The following is a 7650-nucleotide window of genomic DNA, read 5'->3' as shown; positions in this document are numbered from 1 at the left end:
CAAACTAATAAGTTCAGATGAATTCATAAATCGTATTTTAGCTTCACCCCTAATTGAACGAGTATTTGGATAACAAAGTCGAGGAGGAATTATTTTGACTATCAAAACCCTGTAACAAGAGTTAGAAAAAGTGGTTAAATTATTTTTATTTTAATACATTTTGCATTGCCCAACATGGCAAAAAGCCAAATAGTATAGCATATATTAGACTTTCCCCCTCTCCTTTTTCTTTTGGTTTTGACCAATAGTAAATGGTGTTAGAAAAGTGGTTATATATATATATATATATATACTACTATTATTTTTGTATATTGTATATACCTACAACAATTTGTAGCTTATGTTGTTTCTTTAATGTTGCAAGTGCATGCATGCTTGTCATATTTACTCCACTTTTACTAAGATTGGAAACTTCAACAAAAAGCACAAATAAAGAATCCAAAAGGGCATTTAAATTAGTTCATTATCAATTGTTTTATATTAATAATAACACAAATTTGCGAGCACCTCAATTATGTAACCTAATAACTGCTAGTACTTTCCACTCGCGAAAAGGATTAGTAATTTCATCGACAAAATATTAGACAGATATATTTTTTTGTCTCAATCAAGAGTTCAATCCCAATAATTTACTGAACTTTATTGACCAATAAATCACACTCATCGTCGGTGTCATATAAACAATTGTTTTAAGGAACTATATATAGCACATATTAATGGAATAGGTAAAATGTGTTATAAAAGCATCCCTTTTTCATTAGAAAATATGATAATATTTATTTTTAAATAGACTACTAGTGAATGACATAAAGTTGAGTAAGTAGGTAGATTTAGAAACACAACCAAATGATTAGGATTAATAAATTATTATTTTTAATTTTTGTCAAGATTTTATTTTCTTCTTTGCTTTTTTCCAAGTAGGAAAGTCACTTTAATTAGGGGCTTTTTCATGGCTGCTTTTATATTATATTCAAAAAAGCATTATGCTAAAATGTCCTGTTCATATAGTAGTTCATGTAAAGACAAAACACATTTTGTTTGGTTATAGTTTAGTAATACATTTTAGGACATCCATTCATGTCTAGTATTTGTGGATCACACATTTTTTTAGTTCCATAAAATCAAATAATTATCAAGTTTTCACCTGAAATTGATAGGGCCATTGGTTTTTATTTTTATTTTTAAGGTATTACCATAATTTTTTGGTCATGTGATTTGATGGATAGTCTATTAGTAATATATTCAAGATTGTTGAGAAAATAAGATTTCATATTGATATTGTTGAGAAAATAATTAAATAGATAAAAGTGAATTTTTTCTAACAATTTAATTTTTTTTTAGATAAGATGGTCAAATACTTCAATATGAACAAATAGTGATTCTGAGATTGAATCTTATCACTGAATCTTATCTTTGAATAGGTTGGAACTATTTAAACGTGACACACTTATTCTAAAAATAAGCAATTCTTACTCTAAATCCGACTTCAATTTACTATTTTTATCATATCAATGTTAGCTTGAAAACACATACGCACAAGAAGAAGCTAGCTAGGTTTGGGCTTCAATATGCTCGATCATATTGGTGATATACAGTATTAACTCCACATAATTATTGAATAAAATTAGAAAATTAAAATGTATACGACATAGGTATATTCTTAATGATACAAAGACTTTTAAAGATTTATTCAAAAACGAATAATATCATACCATGTCATGGCTTTAACTCTAGCTCTAGCATTTTTTGTAAAAATAATTTCTTTATCACACTAATACATAAAGTAATAAAGGGCATATCTATGAAATTTTTTTCATCAAATTGATATGATTAAAATTGTAACTAGTAGTATTTCTTAAATATATATTTTTGAATATTGAAATTTTTATTGTGAAATATTGAATTGATTTAATATAATTTAGCAAAAATTAAACCTAACAACTAATTAAGAACGAAAAAAATAGTAAAATTAAATTATAATTTTTCTTAAATCACGGTAGTATATATATTTCTATTAATATACAATAGAAAACTAAGTTAAATTCGTTTTTATGTTAGCCACAAATTAATGTGCAAGGCAGATAAGATGAATCCACAAACAGACATTGGCACATCACCTCAATTTTTTTTTTAATAAAACTTAATTATGACATGGCATTAGCTACACCAAGTGTATGAAGAGCTGCACCTGTCTACAACCCAACCTCTCATCAAAAGACAGTTCGATTCACAAAGAATTTCGTGTTTATAATAAGGTCTAAGAAACTAAGATCACATTTCAAGAAGTAAAATGTACATAGTCTATCTTAATACAAACATTAATAAGTACTTTCACATATCAAATTCGTAACCTTCCTTATATCTTTTGTAAACAAGACTAGAAAAATAATAATTAAGAACATGATATGAAAGAATACAAAAATCTATCCATATTCTTTCACACTATTTTGGCATCCATATTGATACTTAAGAACATGTTATGAACATCGTATCTAATGTTTGATATTTATATTGAAGTTCGATTCACAAAACATTTCATGTTTATAATAAGGTCTAAGAAATTAAGGTCGCATTCCAAGAAGTAAAACAAACAATTAGGAGAATCAATTAAACTAATAGCATTTGATTAAATATATATGTCATATTAATCAGAGCTAGTCATAAGAGTGTAAATAATTAAAGTAGAAGTGGATTTCACGTGAAAGTGTTAAAAGAATTGACACTTTCAAAAAGTGAAAGTATCTTAAACTCATTTTAATTTTCTTGTGATTTGTACTCTTTTTTTTTAATCTTCAAGGCCTCATCTAAACATGGTTTCAATCGCAATTTAAAATTCAACTTTTGTGTAAATAGATAATTTGAAGTTTTAAGTTATATATTTTATGATCATAAACCTTAATCCGTGAAAATTGTTGAATTTTTTTCAATTGTTATATAATCAAATTAACAATAACAACAATGTACTACATATTATCGCATAAGTGAGGTTTGAGAGAATAGAGCATATGCGGATCTTATCCTTATCTTAAAAAGTAAATAAACTATTTTACATAAGTCATAGACTCTCAGTTCAACAAAAAGATGACAGAAGAAAAAGAGAAGACAAAGATGTTGTAACAATAACAATTTACAATAACTGTCACACCCCTTTTCGCGCACGGCGGCGGGAAGGGTTTTTCCAATTAAAGTGACGCTATTGATTAAGAGACTATTTTATTTTGTTTCAGAGTCGCCACTTGGAATTGAGTTGTGGTGTTCCAAGTCACCTTTTGTTTAATCCCTAATCAAAAGGAAATGACTCTTTATATGGTCTGCAAACTAGAAATTCGGGTAAGGAATTCTGTTGACCAAGGGGAAGGTATTAGGCATCCCTCGAGTCCCGTGGTTCTAGCACGGTCGCTTTTATTGACTTCTACCTACTTTAAATCATTTGTGGATATATTATTTTCAGGTCATGACTTGTTTGCATTTTTATTGTTGAACTTTTATTTGGTCTCAAATCGGATGCATAACTGCATTCTCGACTTTTGACATATAAATAGCTTATGAACATAATTGTTTTCTTCTCTCGAGTGCATCACCTAATTTTATCTATAAGTGATCTTATTTTAAATTAATGAAAGTTATTATATTTTTGGACAAGGTGCGTCACCGCATCCTTGAGTGTGTTTTTTTTTAATGTCTCAAAAAAGATGCGCAACCGCATTCTTAATTTTTTTACAGATATTTTTAACGTGCATAAAACTCATCTAGTATTAAAAATACTTACTCTTATTTTTCTGAATTCTAGACAACTAATCTTCTCATTTCATTAGTATATTTATTGATGATACTTTTAATTAAATTAATCCACATGTTAAAATATATATTAGAATAATTTTATCAAGGTGTGTCACCACATCCTTGAATTTCTTTTAAGTGTTTCAAAAAAGATGTGTAACCACATTCTTAATTGAAACAAATATTATTTTTTTGTTTACATGCCTAAAACCCATCTAATGTTATAAGAAAATATTAAATAAAATCAAATAAAATAAAACAAATCTAAACTTCTAGGATACAATATAAATTTTGGATTATCTTATATTCTTTTATTTTTATTCACCCTTAAAGTTAATGTTAAAATTAGGCCTACACATATTATATTTTTATTTTATTTTTTCTCTTGAAGTTAATGGCGAAATTAGGCATACTCATATTGTACTTTTTATTAATCCAACAAAACAATGACGAATTGCTAAAATAAATCTCATTCTTTATTTAATAAATAAAACAACAATAATTTTGTGAACCCAATAATTCCTACCTTATCATTATTAGCATCGAAATCAAGAAAAGAACAACATCATGACCCATTCATTTTAAGACATCACAACTAATGAACAAAACTAGATAAATAAAAATAACCACCAATAAAGTTACTTTCATTCATTAAAGAGATATAACACTTAACACATTCTTCATTTTAATCAAATTATGAATAAAATAAAAGTGTAAGAAAACTTATCATAATAATTACATCAAATTCCATGAATAAATTAAATAAGAAGATAAAGTAAAGTTGAATACCGCAAAATCTTAACCGAAGCTCGATTAGAACACCCACAATTTTTGTAGGTTGTTTGTGATGGTATATGTGTTTGTGTTGATATGAAAAAAAATGGGTAAGGAAGAAAAGATGTGAATGTATGATTATTGTTTGAAAGAAGAATAAATAAAATGGAAGTGTTTTCTTTTTTTTTCTTCTTGCTCGTGTAGTATAGTTTTTGGGATGAAAAATGTTTTTTTTTTTTCTTTTCCTTCCGTTTTTCTGTCTCTGTCCGTCTTTTTTTTCTTTTTTTTTTTCACTTTTCTCTTTTGTGTATGTAATATAAGGGCATGTGTGTGCTGTGTTGTGTGTGTGTCGTGTGAGGGGAAGTGGGGGTGAGGGTGAAGTGGGGGTGAGGGTAATGGAGTGGAGTTGGGTAGTGGAAGATAGGTTTATTTTTTATTATAAATTAAATATATATAAAAATTATAATAATGATAATATTAATAATAAAATAAATAAATATATTAATTAATTATTTTGCACTAATAAAATATAGGAAAAGTCAAATAGCTAGTCTAAAAATATAATTAAGAAATACTATCTTGTTTATTAAAATCTAAATTAAAAGAAAACATATATTTTTTGTAGTTTTCAGATCTTTTAAAATAAACTTACTAAAATACGATGAAAAAATAAAATATTTAATGGAGACCTAGAAGAAATATTTAAGGAATAAAAATGGTGTAAAACCTTATGTTCGGTCAAAAATTACGTGTCTACAATAACTATAAAAAAATATAATTTTAATCGAAGCACAAGAAACAACATATGATAAGAAAAATTGAAGAATAAAAACTATAAGAATAATACTACTATTACTGATATGCCCTCCATAATCTCATATCTAAAGTCATATTCTTAATAAGCTGAAAATAGTCACATCTTATGTGACCTATTTAATTAATTTGAATTCATATCTTATGCGACCCATTTAAAAGGGTAATTAATTTTTAAGAACTCAAACTCAAAATTTATCTAATTAAAAAGATCTTATCTATTCTATCAGAATTATAAGTCCTTTATACTATATGCTTCTTCTTTTTTTATAAAGTTGCAAAGGCTTGATTTAAAGCATATCTCTTATTTGATTTTTGGTTCACACCTTACTTACAAAATATCAGGGTGTGGATATTTTGGAACATATAATGCAAGTTAACATTAGTGTAACATAAAATAATGTCATTTGGTGCAAAGTTATTGTCATAGAGGGCTACATGACTTTACGTAATAATTAACATGTGCATATGATATATTTATTAGTTTGATATAGCAAAATTTATCGAGACATTCGTTAAAAAAACAATTTTTAAGTAGTTTTTAGACTATATATATGAGGATCATGAGCGGAGTCATCTTAGGTGAAGGTTGGTCTGGCACATAGTCTTCGTTGAAAAATTATGTGATATATATCAAAATTACTGTATATTTAATTTTGCATACCCTTAATATAACTGAAAAGAAAATTTACATAGCCTTCATGAAATTTCTACTCTGCCACGGATAAGGATAAAACACGATCTTTATAAGAAGTTCTCTATTTTTTTGTGGTGGCACTAAAGATGCTTTGAATTATTCAATTTTGTCCACACTTTACATAATTGGTGGGTCTTACATTGTACCTTGCAATTGCGTTCCCTAAGTGAAGGAGCATCTCTTTCTTCTTGAAACTCACATGTAAAGATAACACAAAAGGAAGGTACATGAGAAAATGACAATGTATACATTGTCCTAAAGAAAATTAAACTTTTTTTTTTAACATTTTGGGGAACTTTTGGTACACTTCAAAAAAAAAAAAAAAAAACGAGTCATAGCGTAACTAATAAAGTTTTTTATCATATGATCAACTGATCAGGACGTTGAGTTCAAGTTTGCAAAAATGCAGGATAAGATTATGTACAATAAATCTTTGTGATCATGTCCTTTTTCTAATTTCACACATAGCAGAATTTTAATGCATCGAATTATCGGTCATTTTTAGAAAGACAAATGTGAGCCCTTGGCATTTATATATTTTGCTGTACAGCTAGCTCTCACCAGTTGGAAAACTTTCAAACTCAAACCTAAAATAGATGCTAACCCCACTTTATTGCTATATATACCTAATTCATTTCTCTCAAACTATGAGCTCATAATAAAAAATATTACAAAAAAAAAAAAGTAGGGGAAAGACAAAAGTTGAGTTGTACACTTGTGATTGTTAACTTTGGTTATCATCACGCCATTTAAAATTTTCAACCATTATATTTTGAACACGTCTATTATAGGTCAATATAATTTATTTTTATGGATCAAATACGTAGATTTTGTTTTTCATAATAGAAAGGAAATTGCACCCAATAATTAACCTTAGAAATGGGTGTGGTCTTGAAGACTCCCGTTCGAAAACCTTCAAAGTTAAAAGTCAAAACTTGCTAAATTTGAAATTTTACCTATGGCCATGAAGCAAGTAAAGTTTAAAGTTCAAGACAATTCACCTCTAAGAATATTGTTGTAATTCACCGCAGTGCCGGCTCAATACTTGTAAAAATTAGGCATATATCTTAGGCCTCCAATTTTAGGGGGCCTCTAATTTTTACCACAATAAATTATGTGTTAATTTTTTTTATAGAAAAAATTTATCTAAGATAAATGTATTTTTCTTTAAAAATATATATATTATTTTATTCTCCTTAATCTCAATCAAATAGAAGAAATTAAGAAAAATGTTGTTTTGTCTTCTTACATTCTCTTCACTAACTCTCGCATTGTAATTTTCTAGACCCCTTTTATACTATATGTAAGTTAGAGCTCTATCAAAAATATGAATCAATACTAAAAATCATGTTTTGGATAAAGTGAATTACAAGCCTGTTTAGATTGACTTATTTTATGTGTTTTTAAACAAAAAAAAAAGAAAAAGCTTATAAGTAGTTTTATCAACTTATTACTTATAGAATAATGTTAACAATTTATATAATAATTGCTAGCTAAAAGATTTTACGCCTTTAATTGAAATTTCGCTTTAGGCCTCCAAGTACGTTAAGCCGCCTCTGATTCACCATTTGGTAAAATTTGAATCT

Source organism: Solanum stenotomum, unplaced genomic scaffold, assembly GCF_019186545.1.
Source record: "Solanum stenotomum isolate F172 unplaced genomic scaffold, ASM1918654v1 scaffold17538, whole genome shotgun sequence".
Taxonomy (NCBI): domain Eukaryota; kingdom Viridiplantae; phylum Streptophyta; class Magnoliopsida; order Solanales; family Solanaceae; genus Solanum; species Solanum stenotomum.
Note: the sequence above shows the minus strand (reverse complement) of the source record.